Source organism: Thunnus maccoyii, chromosome 23, assembly GCF_910596095.1.
Source record: "Thunnus maccoyii chromosome 23, fThuMac1.1, whole genome shotgun sequence".
Taxonomy (NCBI): Eukaryota; Metazoa; Chordata; class Actinopteri; order Scombriformes; family Scombridae; genus Thunnus; species Thunnus maccoyii.
Window position 1 is genome coordinate 13,290,579 of NC_056555.1, and position 14,637 is coordinate 13,305,215.

Genomic DNA, 14,637 nt, shown 5'->3' on the forward strand with positions numbered 1-14,637 from the left:
GTTGAGTCACACTTTGCTGGCTAGTGTGTGTGTGTGTATGTGTGTGTGTGTGTGTGTGTGTGCGTGACAGAGAGAGTAGGTTTGCTTTAAACTATGCAGCAGTGTGCATACAATGGGTTGTATCCCTAAATGATCAGTCTTATTTATTACAACTCCAGTCTTGTATTTGTAGCTTTGGTCATCGTTTCTGTTGGTTATTATAGGGGGCTGCAACCAACAAATATTTTAATTATTGATTCATCTACTGACTATTTAACTGATTTATACTGTAGTTTGGCCGACAGAATATCAGCAAATAGCAAAAAATGCCCATCTTAAGTTACCAGAACCCAAGCTGACATCTTAAAATATCTCAAATGTATCCAAATTCTTTCATCCAAAGATATTCAGTATACAGAAAATATCCACATTTGAAAAGCTGAAACCAGTGATTTGTTTGATATTCTTGCTTACAAAAATGATGGTAAATTGACTTATCAACTTAACAACTAATTGTTTCGGCTTTAGTTATGATAACACTGCACTCACTAAGGTAATTGCTGAGATCTGGTGGGGCGAGAAATAAGTGGTCAGAGGATCAAAAAACAGTTAAACCAGATGATCTAAAGTCTGTCTGTACGTCAACAACAGACAGTTTCAGTTGCGATTATTTTGCACAAACAAGTTTGGTCTACGTGAGAGTTTGTATATAAAACCTGTATGATCATCTGACTTCTTATTAGTAAAGGCACCACGTTGCAAGATTTCAGCAATTAATTTAGTATATTATTATTACTGAAAGGGATGTTGGAAAACCATACAAGACTGAAGTTGTAATAAATAAGAATCATTACTGTAGTGTGAGCATAGCCAACCAGAGCAACTCTGTTTGTGTGTGTGTGTGTGTGTGTTTTATGAGACTATACTGACACTGATGCTGATGGTCAGCACAAACACACACACACACACACAGAGAGAGAGAGCATCAGCACACCTGTACCCAGCTGCATGCAGAGAACAACAATTCCCCTGCTGGTCACTAATGGTACAGCCCTGCTGGAGTGGAAGCAAATGGCCTGGACCCAACCATGCATGATGGAAGGATGGAGGGGGGGAGAGAGGGGCTGTGGTCAGACGGAGGAAGGGAGTGAGAGAGGAAGAGAAAGAAGTAAAGTGAGATAGATGAAGGGTGGAAGAATAGCTGTGCCTTCTGACGTTAATTTGGTGAAAGCCTCAAAAACAAAAACAAACTCTTCACGGGAGAAACGGAGAGAAAGGAAGAGAGGATGAAGGGGGAAGAATTCACACTAGTGTTTAAAATGTCGCCTTTAAGTGCTATCTCTTCATTTATGTCCTTGCTCTCCCTTACAAACCTTCAGTTTCCTCTTTCTTTCTCTTCTCCTGCTCACTCCTCTCATTCTCTTACCCTCCATCTCCCCTATTTCCTCTCACCCCTGTGCCCTTTTTCTTTTTTTTCTCCCTCCTCCTCTCCTCTCATGTGTCCAGTCAGTTCCAGTTATCTAGCGCCCTCTGTCTGTGTCCACAGTTACTGCAGCACCACACACTAAAACTTTAACCCTCCTGAACCAAACAAGGCAAAACATTTGACAACTTGAATTTAGTTTCTTCCAGATAGGTTAACAATTTTTTTGAAATGTGGTGCATAAATATATGAAATGATGTTTATGTACAGTATATATAATGTTATAACTGATGTCTTTCTTTTGGTTTCCTCTGTGTGTGTTACTGAAAGATGTCCAATGTTTAACATAAATCTGTATCTTGTAATCCTATGTGGGATGAACCAGATGTCCATAAATACAAATGCACGTGCTATAAAAGAGATAAATGTCAAGCAATTAAGTAAAATTGCATATAATTCCACATTTATGTACAAATAGAAACATTTGGACAATGTAGTATGCCATTGCTTTTTTAAAATACTGCAACTTGAGATTAAAAAGTATATTCAAGCCAATTTAATTTTAGTCATACTCATCCAAAAACCACAGAAAAAGCTGCTTCATTTAAATGCCTAATTTTAGAGCAACTGTCTGATGTCCATGAAGTCCTGCTGTCGCTGTCACACGCGTGCCAGCGCTGCATGTATACAGAACGTCCTTGCACCAATGCCAACGAGACAGATCCCTGTACATTTATTGAATGTAATGAATACCACAATTCTGATCTCAATTCAAGCGGCGTGCACATTTGACAGATGACGCAGTGGCGCGGCAGCCGCAGACATTCACTGATGTGAAATATATGCTGCTGCTTGTGTTAAAATATGCAGGATGAAATTCAAGAGAAACGGCGCTACAGAAGTGTTTTTTAACCCTTTTTTCATCCAAAGATCAGCAGAGTGTGAGAGCTTTTCGACCACAGACTGATACGCTGGATCAGCTTTGCTCAAAGGCTTCTCAACAGTAGCTGCAGAAGGGATTGGAGAGTGTTGTTGATTCACTGTTCAGATTTTTTGAATCCCACAACTAAACAGATTTTGTTTCTCTACCAACCATCACCCCCATTGATCCAAATAGAACCAGACAGAGATTCAGCAGCTTCATGAAAAGGATGCTTGTTTGTGTGCTCAGAGAGATGCCAAGTGCTTTCTGTTGCTGAGACAAAAAAAGAAACTCTGGTATTATCACTACAAGGGTGAAAAGAATAATAGAATATCATTCCAAAGCACTGACCATGGTATCTTATCTATAGCAAACCCAAAGAGATTGCTTTGTACTAGAAATGAGGCTAATGCAAACTCAGTTTTTTTTTTGCCTTTTCAAAAGTGGTTGAGTACAATATTTCATCAAAAATCTGATAAAAGAACTTTAACAAAGACAGTCGCTTCATTTTAAGATTGAGTAAAGGTTTTGGTGCACAGTTTATTTAATTAACTGCAGTCTAGGCAGTCAGTGGACAGTAAGTAGCATCATATAACCACAAAGAAACAGGAGACAGATGGAGGTAAAACTGCTACAGTCTTTTTCGTTATCCAAAAAGCTAATTTGGCAAAGAGTCAGTGTCCTCTTTTAACGCAATGCAGTACTCTCTGGTCCTGTTAGTCCCGTCTATGAAAACTCTGCTACAATCAGTACCCTCCTCACAGTGATAAATCATTTTAGCCAATCAGTGATGGATGTGTTTTGAAGAACAAAAAACTGTGTGTAAATCAATGTTGTCTGCTTCCTCTGTGATTTTTTCCCCCCTCCAGACAATTGACTTATGTGCTGTCGATCCTTCTTCTGCACACACACACACACACACACACACACTGCGGTCAAAATGGGGTATAGATAGAGAGAGGTAAGGATGGTCAGGAGAGAAAATGGGAAAAGGAAAAGAGAAAGAAAGACAAAGCGAGAAAAGAGAAAAAGACAAACAGAGGATTGATAAGATTGAAATAAAAAAAATCAAAGGATGAGAGTTAGAGAGGACAGGACAGTGGCTAGCTCGCAATCAGAAAGAAGATGGTGGGAATAAATTTATTTTGATGCTCTCTCTTTCTCTCTCTCCCTCCTCCATGAGTGCGAGTGTGTGTACGTGCTGACAGATTTAGTCTTGCTTCAGTTTGAGGATTGGCTACAGGAAAAAACACACTTAGTAATTATCTAGAAAGAGCACCTGGGCACTGGGAATCTCATTATATTGCACACACTTCCCAGTGCACACTTTAGCAGAGGAAAAGACAAGAGAGGAATCAGAAGAAGCAAAAGATGAGAAGAAAAAAAAAATCACAAAAAACACCTAAAAACACAGAAACAGAGAGTGAGAAGCCTTTCTAGTTGAGATGTGAAACTCAAAAACAGATGCTTTATGGATCACAGTCACACTATATATTACATGTGGTATGACTCACAAACAGCTCTTATTCAGGTGTTGCGAAAGGACGGTTTAAATTCCCTCTCTTTCTGTCTTTATTTCATGCAGTTTATTTCAAAGTGTGTTATTTATATTCTCCACATAGCAGCAGAAAGGCTGAAACAGCAAAGTGATCAAAAACCACGAGGCGTAAAAGAGAGAACCACAAATATGAAGAGATATAAAACTCAAGGATTTCACTCTTTCTGTTTCCCCTCTCTCTCCGTTTTCTTTGATCTGTTGTAGTAGCAGACGATGACCAGTAAGAGGCAGCGTTTCCTCTCATCTGACTGACTAAACGTCTTTATTGCTCTTCTGTTACCTTCATCCTTTCTTCCTCTGCCTCTGGACTTCTACTTTCTTTCACCCCTCGTCTCTCTCAGTCCTCTAAACACACACTCACACACACACACACATGAACACTGCACACTTTCACCTGTTTTTGCCAAACTGTTGCCTCTGCAATGAACGTGCTCACCCTACGAAAAATGTGTGAGTCAGCATGCTTTCAGTGTGTGTGTGTGTATGTGTGTGTGTGTGTGTGTATGTGCGTGTGTGTAGAGGACCACCCTGCTGATTTGAACAGCTTCATTCATTGCTGTGTTTTGACTGGCTGACAGTGATAGGGTGAAGTGATTTATAATGGGTCAACACAGCGGGAGGGCGCAGGACACACAGTCTACGCCCAAACCTCATCAAGCCATCTAAGGTTATGTAGCAGGAAGTAATTTACTGTAAACATCAACAAAAAAACATTCTAACACCTTGATGACACATCAGAAGTTTGAAGTTCAAACCAAACCAGACTTAGTGACAAACCACACAGCTCAGTAGAGTGCAGACTACTGGTTTACTCTGGTCCACGTTAGTATTAGCACTGTAGGAAATTACTGTACTGTGAAAAGAGGAAGTGCAGCCCGGCTAGCTCAGTCGGTAGAGCATGAGACTCTTAATCTCAGGGTCGTGGGTTCGAGCCCCACGTTGGGCGCTGGAGTTTTAGAGAGGCTGATTTAGACAGTGATGCAATGACTAAATAGACACACCAAACTACCTTTGAGGTTATGAAAAGTGTTGAATTCATGATCAAATCAGCTATGTGGCATTATGTAAACACTAACTCTGTAGCCCAGCTAGCTAAATCGATGAAGTACAAGACTGTTAATCTTAAAGTTGTGACTTCAAGCCCTTCAATGGGTTTTGATGTTTTAGGGCAGCACTTCAAAGATGGAGGTGGGAGAAAGGAAAGTGTTGAAAAGCACATCTTCAGTAGCCAAATATAACATCTTTGGCCTGTTGATGTTTTCAAAGAGTAACAGCACTAAGTTACACTGTTGCAATTCTGGAAAAGTTCTAGAAAAATGCTGGATGAACGTCTATTTATCTATGGTAGGAACATTTTGGGTTGGATTTATTAACAGTTCAGATTAAAATTCAGGCATACTTTTCTCTGCACTCACACAGCAAAAACAGACATGAGGTGATGTTAAACTGGCTCTCTGGTTTAAATATCCTTCAGCATGACACTGATTGTGCACATTTATGACCATACCTGTTTTGAGTGTACATAAATTACACAAGCCCGGCTAGCTCAGTCGGTAGAGCATGAGACTCTTAATCTCAGGGTCGTGGGTTCGAGCCCCACGTTGGGCGCTGGTGTTTTGGGGGGTGATTTAGACAGTGATGCAATGAGTAACTATACACACCAAACTATGAAAAGTGCTGCATTCATGATCAAATCAGCTATGTAGCATGTGACACTATGCTACATATTAGTACAAGACTCTTAATGTCAAAGTTGTGACTTCAAACCCCTCAGTGTGATTTGATGTTTTAGGGCAGCACTTCAAAGATGGAAGTGGGAGAAAGGAAAGTATTAGATAACACATCTTCAGTAGCCAAATATAACATCTTTCTTTGGCCTGTTGACGTTTTCAAAGAGCAAAAGCACTAAGTTACACTGTTGCAATGCTGCTGAAGTTCTGGAAAAATGCTGGATGAACATCTATTTATCTTCAATAAAAACAAAGCTACAATTATATAAAAACAGTTAAATAAAATTATTTCCCAATAATACACCAGGAATCATTTGTTATAAGCATTTTAAACACAGAACTGGAGATAAAGAAAACTGGGGATTTGTTGATATTCTTTAATATTTGGTAGATTATATGGAAGGAACATTTTGGGTTGGATTTATTAACAATTCAGATTAAAATTCAGGCATACTTTTCTTTGCACTCACACAGCAAAAACAGACATGAGGTGATGTTAAACTGGCTCTGTAGTTTAAATATCCTTCAGCATGACACTGATTGTGCACATTTATGACCATACCTGTTTTGAGTGTACATAAATAAGTTACACAAGCCCGGCTAGCTCAGTCGGTAGAGCATGAGACTCTTAATCTCAGGGTCGTGGGTTCGAGCCCCACGTTGGGCGCTGGAGTTTTAGAGAGGCTGATTTAGACAATGATGAAATGAGTAACTACACACACCAAACTACCTTTGAGGTTATGAAAAGTACTGCATTCATGATCAAATCATCTATGTGGCATTATGCTAAATAATAGAACAAGACTCTTAATCTTAAAGTTGTGACATCAAGCCCCTCAGTGGGTGATGATGTTTTAGGGCAGCACTTCAATGAGGTCAGAGAAAGGAAAGTATTAGATAACACATCTTCAGTAGCCAAATGTAACACCACACTCTATTTGGCCTGTCAACGTTTTGAAAGAGTAACAGCACAAAGTTACACTGTTGCAACTCTGGAAAGGTTCTGGAAAAATGCTGGATGAACATCTATTTATCTACAATGAAAACAACATTCAGGCATACTTTTCTCTGCACTCACACAGCAAAAACATAACACAAACATCACCCAACCGGTCAAGGCAGATGGCCGCCGACCTAGAGCCCTTTTCTGCTCAAAGTTTCTTCCTGTTAAAGGGGAGTTTCTCCTTGCCGCTGTCATCAGGTGCTTGCTCATGGGGGAATGTTGGGTCTTTGCAAAATAAAGAGTACTTTCTAGACCTGCTCTATGTGAAAAGTGCCCTGAGATAACTTCTGTTATGATTTGGCGCTATATAAATAAAATTGATTTGACTTGACTTGACTTGACATGAGGCGATGTTAAACTGGATCTCTGGTTTAAATATCCTTCAGCATGACACTGAGGGTGCAGATATGGGTTTGTGTCATGCTGTCCTTGAAACATATAGACTACGTAAAAATCTGGCTGGTTGTGTACATTTATCTGAGTACCTCTAGCCCGGCTAGCTCAGTCGGTAGAGCATGAGACTCTTAATCTCAGGGTCGTGGGTTCGAGCCCCACGTTGGGCGCTGGTGTTTTAGAGAGGCTGATTTAGACAATGATGCAATGAGTAACTAGACACACCAAACTACCTTTGAGGTTATGAACACTGTTGAATTCATGATCAATTCAGTTATGTAGCATGTGGCATTATGTAAACACTATCCCTGTAGCCCAGCTAACTCAATCGATAAAGTACAAGACTCTTAATGTCAAAGTTGTGACTTCAAGCCCTTCAACGAGAGATGATGTTTTAGGGCAGCACTTCAAAGATGGAGGTGGGAGAAAGGAAAGTATTAGATAACACATCTTCAGTAGCCAAATATAACATCTTTCTTTGGCCTGTTGATGTTTTCAAAGAGTAACAGCACAAGGTTACACTGTTGCAATTCTAGAAAAGTTCTGGAAAAATACTGCATGAAAATCTATTTTAAGATTAAAATTCAGGCATACTTTTCTCTGCACTCACACAGCAAAAACACTGACATGAGGCGATGTTAAACTGGGTGCAGATATGAGTGTGTGTCATGCTATCCTTGAAACATATAAATGATGTAAAAGTCTGACTGATTGTGTACATTTATGACCATTCCTGTTTTGAGTGTACAACACACAACATCTCAAGCCCGGCTAGCTCAGTCAGTAGAGCATGAGACTCTTAATCTCAGGGTTGGGGGGTCGAGCCCCATGTTGGGTTGATTTAGACAATGATGAAATGAGTAACTAGACACACCAAACTACCTTTGAGGTTATGAAGTGTTGAATTCATGATCCAATCAGCTATGTAGCATGTGGCCTTTTGCTAAATAATGGAACAAGACTCTTAATCTTAAAGTTGTGACTTCAAGCCCTTCAATGGGTGATGATGTTTTAGGGCAGCACTTCAAAGATGGAGGTGGGAGAAAGGAAAGTATTAGATAACACATCTTCAGTAGCCAAATATAACATCTTTCTTTGCTCTGCTGACATTTTCAGAGATCAACAGCACTAAGTTACACTGTTGCAATGCTGGAAAAGTTCTGGAAAAATCTATTTATCTGCAATGAAAACAAAGCTACACCTACATAAAAAGGGTTAAATAAAATTATTTCCCAAGAATATACCAGGAATCTTTTGTCATAAGCATTTTAAACACAGAGCTGGAGATAAAGAATCAGAATATATATATATATATATTCCTTAATATTTGTTAGATTATATGGTAAGAACATTTTGGGTTGGTTCAGATTAAAATTCAGACATACTTTTCCCTGCACTCACACAGCAAAAACATAACATGGACATCACCCAACTGGTCACGGTATGAGTTTGTGTCATGCTATTGTTGAAACATATAAATGATGTGAAACTCTGGCTGTGTACATTTACCACCATACCTGTTTCTGAGTGTACAGCTTTATGTTGCATGAGCCCGGCTAGCTCAGTCGGTAGAGCATGAGACTCTTAATCTCAGGGTCGTGGGTTCGAGCCCCACGTTGGGCGCTGGAGTTTTAGAGAGGCTGATTTAAACAATGATGAAATGAGTAACTAGACACACCAAACTACCTTTGAGGTTATGAAAAGTGTTGCATTCATGATCAAATCAGCTATGTAGCATGTAGCGTATGTAAACACTATCCCTGTAGCCCAGCTAGCTAAATCGATAAAGTACAAGACTCTTAATGTCAAAGTTGTGACTTCAAGCCCTTCAGTGGGTGATGATGTTTTAGGGCAGCACTTCAATGATGGAAGGGGGAGAAAGGAAAGCACTGGATAGCACATCTTCAGCAGCCAAATATAACATCACGCTCTCTTTGGCCTGTTGACGTTTTTAAAGAGCAACAGCACTAAGTTATGCTGTCGCAATTCTGGAAAAGTTCTGAAAACATTCTGGATGAAGGTTTATTTATCTACGATCTCTGGTTTAAATATCCTTCAGCGTGACACTGAGGGTGCAGATATAAGTGTGTGTCATGCAGTCCTTGAAACATATAAATGACGTAAAAGTCTGGCTGATTGTGTATATTTACCACCATATCTGTTTTTGAGTGTATATAAATAAGCTTCACAAGCCCGGCTAGCTCAGTCGGTAGAGCATGAGACTCTTAATCTCAGGGTCGTGGGTTCGAGCCCCACGTTGGGCGCTGGCGTTTTTGGGAGAGTGATTGAGGACATCTTTGAGATCCAAGAATGTCTGCGGCTGAAACTAGTCTCTGATAAAGATGTAGTCCTCTTGACTCTTTGAGATCAAACACTATCTTATCACTATCCTAACTCTGCTGCTAGACTAACATCACTACCACACAAACGCAGAAAAGACAACATTTGGACACTGAAATGCGAGCAACAGAGTTAAAATGAAGAGAGATGGAAAAGGAGAAAGTTGGAAAGAGAGACATTTAAAAGCAGAGGAGAATAGACTGAAGTGAGCATGCGCGAAATAAGATTCTTGTCCCCATCTGTCTGGGTTTGTCTTCATCTATAGTCCGTGTGGTAGTCTGTGTGTGTGTGTGTGCGTGTGTGTGTGTGTGTGTCAGCTTTCCAGCCCGGTGCAGGTGTGCTGTTGATAGTTTTATCAGCGTTGGATCAGGGGGCCACTGAGCAGAGAGAGCAGGGAAGAGGAGATTGATAATGCTGTTTATAATGGCTGTACATTCTTATTCCCCATATAATGTCTGAATGCTCTTCTCATTACATTGCAATGTCAGAGTTTTGAAATATCCAACATCCAGACAATCTCTCAGTCTCGTTGCTACCTTTGTGGCAATGTTTGAGAAACTAGAACCACTGTGCTTCAAGCCTTTTATTTGAGACTAGATGGCAGAGCACATTCATTATTCTAACCTTTTCTTTTCTTATTTCTTTTCTAAACTTATTTGGCACATTTTGAACAAGGTATACATGTCAAACAGTTTTACATTAAAAATGCAATTTTAAACATTTAAACAGGTTATAACTAAAGTAAATTTGTATTAAAATGAGCAGACAGCAGCTAAAATACCCCTGTAGTGTGGAAAAAACTAATTATACAGTCAAAAACACTAAACAATCTGACCTTTATGTGCTGAAATGAATATACACTTGGTAGCCACATACAATTAGTTAGCCTACTCTCTGATATAAGTGGGGTGGACAAAATATTAGAGACACCTCTCAGTATAACTCAGCACATTTCAACACCTCCACAAACTACAGCTACCAAAATGACCATAAAGTTGACTTCTCTGAAACAGTTTCAGCAAAACTCAACATTATAATCTCTGTGAGGGCAGGATTTATTGCAGGGTCGTTGTGTTAGACTGCATGAGTTTGAGTTAGGTGTACCTAATAAACTGACAACTTGAGTGTAAGTGGATTATAAAGTATCCTGATAAAATCTGGCCTTGCAGCACTTCCTTTCTCATAACTATGACCGCAATCAGAGTCAGATATGAATAATAAAGGAATATATATAAAATGAAAAAATAAGATGTCGTCAGTTTGAGGTTCTATCTATACACCTGACAGTAGCATGTAAATAGTTTCAAAATGCTAATGAAATCTGCTTTTGCTCTGTGTCTTTTTGTTCTTCATACAGCGACAATAGCCTTACATGGTTAAGGGAATTTCTTACTGTCATTATCGAGTTGGAACACTGGATTTCATGTAAATGAAGTCAGCGGTCAGAAGAGGTTAGCTTGGACACAATGCTGCTCTGTAATTGCATCTCCTCTGGTCTGACGCTGTGTGGCTTGCGGCCGTTTGGTCTGTGACTGTCCCCTTGTACCAGCCTGCCGGATTTATAAAATGGTTTCAGGCTCTATAAAGTGTCCAATAAACCACTTTTACTATTAGTGTAGGACATTGCTAGCATACAGCTGGTGACCACTACCACTGACCATATAACACACACACGCAAACACACGGACAAGCAGGGACAGTCACATACTTACTGGTCAGACACGCATTTTGAGGGCTGCTGGAATCAGGACCTCTGCCAAACTCTAACCCCATGTTACCCCACCCTGCCGCCCCGATGACATCACTGCATAGCCCTGAACCACCAGCCCAGAAAGGCCTAAAACACACACAGACATACACACACACACACACGTGCAGGCGTCGAGAATGCTGAGCACAGACACCGTAACGAATACCGCAGGGTCACATTTTGAGTGCACACATACATGCAGAAATGCATACACACGCAGCACTTGACCATAATGAGTACCGCATGGCCACACTGCACACACACACACACACACACACACACACACACACGATATACACACAAAAGGAGCAGGCTTAAAGTGCAGGCTGCTCCTCTGAGTGAAGTTGTCAACTTCTATTATAATATGTTTTCAAGTGGCTCGAACATTTCAGTGGATATTAAGAAGGATAATAAAGAAACTATTTATCCATCACTTGTTTTTGTGGTTGTATGATGGCGACGTTGGTCGGTCGTTCCATATGTCAACAACTATTTGATGAACTGCAAGGAAATTTTTGCAATTGCAAGACATTCATCTTCCCTTCAGGATGAGTTGTAGTAACATTGGACATCCCCTGACTTTTCATCTATTTCTCATCATCAGGTACAAAATTAAATACTTTGATTGGTGAGCACATAAATGCAAAGCTTATTTAGTGATTATTTGCTATAATAATAATAAAAATGCTAATCTTAGTCTTGTTAAAAAATATTGGATTACTAGATGAAAAAAAATACATGTTCTGCATCAGAAAGTCTTCTCCGGTATATTGTACAAGTTTCTTCAATCATCTTTCAATCAAAACAGTCTTTACAAAATACAATATTAGCTCTTAACCTCCCAAAAGGTCAAAAGGTTCACATAAATTATGGAAAGGACCACAACTACAAGATATATAACATTATAATCAACTTTTTAATCATTTTTTGACTTGTATTAAAACTTACAGTGGACAGCATCTCAACATGTGCGTTCTCAAAATTAGAAATTGTCATCAAAAGAGAATGCAAAATCACTTCTTTGATAAATTTGAAATTGGTGTTTTTGCAACATGAAAAGGATTTGAAAAAATAAGCATACAATGAATTCCTAGTCTCCTAAAGACTGTTTTCATGATGAGGAGAGCCCTGGTGGAGTGTGTACAACATTTAATGTCTGGAAATGTGAAAAGTCGAATCAGAGCGTGATTGAGAAAAATAGAGTTGTTACATCAAATGTGGAGCTAAGCTTTTACTGAAGTATATTAACGGATCTCTCTGCCGAGTCAGCGCAGTCATCCCACAAACCAAACTGGCTAAAAACGGCTCACACACACATACGCACAGACACACACACACACACACACACACACAGCAGAGGTGCAGGGGTTAAGCCGGCCGCTGTCATACAGTGTCCTGGGAGGAATTCCCAGGATTCCAGTCAACCAATCAGAGACCAGTGTTTAAAATACTGGCTCTTCAACTGGAGAGCTGGAGAAGCCATCCTCTTCACATGGACCACCGTCTGTGTGTGTATGTGTGTTTGTGTGTGTGTGTGTGTGTGTGTGTGTGTGTAAGGCCATGTTAGCCATTAGTGCTCCCACGGGGCTAAAATACACACATGTAACACATCCAGTGTTAAAGACTCCCTCCTCTCAGACACACACGCACAGACAAAGAAATGCAAACACATTCACACACTGAATAGTCAACTTTCAGAGGGTTGTTAAATTAAAAAACATTCCCTAATCTATTGTGCCTGAACACATGGGACAAACGCAGACACATACACACACACACACACACACACACTTCACAAAAACACTCTCGAATGACCTTGAGGATTCATTGATGTTTGCAGACATCCCATCCTCTCAAGTGTCTGGCGTGGAAACACACACACACACACTTACTCCCCTTCCCTAAATACCGAGTCCCGAAGGACAAGACACTCAAGCAGCACTTCAGTGTTTAGTTAAAGAAAAGGTCTTTCTCACCAGTTGGAGGGCAGACAAGCAGACAGACAGAGGTATGTGAAGAAAGAAATGAGAAAATTCCTAGAATACACATTTTTTTAAATGCATCCAGACACATTTACTTAACAAAGGCCTGTTTTTTTTTTGATGTTGTTCCCACATGAATCTGTTATTAATTTTAGTTTTTAGGTAATTTGTGTTACTCGCTACTACAGAGAGAGTTGAGACGAGGAGTGAATGAAAGGAAATAAGCCTGGAAAGTGTTTGAAACGTCCTCAAGAGAAACAAATCTTTTTTTTTTTTTGAAGGGGGTAAAACCAATCTGCTTCCTCATATGTCAATTTTTCAAACTGAAATGAGAAAAATAAAATCCTGACAGACAGACACCCTTAACGTCAAACCCAACATGAGACGAGAGAAAGACAGAGAGTAAATAGAGAACAGATAGGTGACTGAAACAAAGAAAAGAAAGAGAAAAGATAAAACTGACTCATATAGAAAATAACGTCATGAATGAAACAGCGAGAGGGAGGGAAGAGAAAGAACAGAAGTTGACTGAGTAGACAGGGAGGGGAGGAGGAAGAGAGATTATCTCTCTCTAATGGCTAACTTGTTGACAGCAACACTTTTCACCACCTCTATCTACACATCTAACACTATCTATCACTCACACACACACACACACACATACACACACACACACAGACACACACACACACACTTCCTCTCCTCTTGCAGGGTTTATCAGCCTGGCTGTCAGTCCGGTCCACAGCTAATGTGGGTTTCAGGCTTAGAACCATAAAAGTGCAAAGCGAACCGGAGACGTCACCGCCAGAGACGACCTCAGCTTTCTGCAGCCATCGCATGTTGAAAATGAATCTGATAGGTCTGCTTTCAGACGTGATGACAGACCGAAAAACGTACTTTTCTCTGTTAAGTCGGCCTTTTCACAAACGAGAAAAGTGGGGGTAAAGTTTAAATGAATCACAAAAAACGAAGACGTCTTTGTCTCAAGTTAGATAAATGTGACTTTCTGATGTATCATGGTGAATAAAATGTTCCTTTATTGTGCATTTTCTTACTTTTGAAAGTGTGCATGTCTGTGTTACTATACTTTTCTGCTGAAATTGGGCTAAGTCATGTATTTTCTTTGTCATAGTATGCATGCCTTTGCCTCTTCTGAGAAAGATCAATCAAACTCAATGACCCTGTTTTTAAGTTTTGTGGTGTTTGTTCTGTTCCCTCAAACTCAAAAAAAAAGTTTGGTTTTGACACACTTCCTAATGCCTAATGGATCATGTTGCTTGTGTGTGAGTCTAGTGAGATGGACTGGGGTCAAAGGTCACCATAAAGCCTAAGTTAGTCTTCTAGGTCATCCCATTGCCCAATATGGAAAAACACACACACAAAATCAAACTTCTTTCTTTATGAAATCACCTGTTCACAAACTTTTTTTGTCTTGTTACTTTAAATGTCTTGAAATCCACTTTATGACTGAATGTACAGAACATTCAGACACAATTTAAAACCCTTTACAGTCGTGGAAAAAACAAGAAAAAACAACATATGTACAAAACACTAAAG

The 14,637-nt window shown here is 39.8% G+C and overlaps 1 protein-coding gene and 6 non-coding genes across 7 annotated transcripts in view; 6 read left to right on the forward strand and 1 right to left on the reverse strand.

Moving 5' to 3' along the window:
* wnt5b (wingless-type MMTV integration site family, member 5b) overlaps positions 1–14,637 on the reverse strand; it is an 84,161-nt gene that overhangs the window by 68,434 nt on the left and 1,090 nt on the right. The gene's annotated exons all lie outside the window — the stretch shown is intronic.
* trnak-cuu lies at positions 4,756–4,828 on the forward strand. Its single transcript has one exon. It is a non-coding gene; the product is annotated as a tRNA-Lys (tRNA).
* Positions 5,418–5,490, forward strand: trnak-cuu. Its single transcript has one exon. It is a non-coding gene; the product is annotated as a tRNA-Lys (tRNA).
* Positions 6,207–6,279, forward strand: trnak-cuu. The gene has a single exon. It is a non-coding gene; the product is annotated as a tRNA-Lys (tRNA).
* On the forward strand, positions 7,106–7,178 carry trnak-cuu. The gene has a single exon. It is a non-coding gene; the product is annotated as a tRNA-Lys (tRNA).
* On the forward strand, positions 8,559–8,631 carry trnak-cuu. Its single transcript has one exon. It is a non-coding gene; the product is annotated as a tRNA-Lys (tRNA).
* On the forward strand, positions 9,200–9,272 carry trnak-cuu. Its single transcript has one exon. It is a non-coding gene; the product is annotated as a tRNA-Lys (tRNA).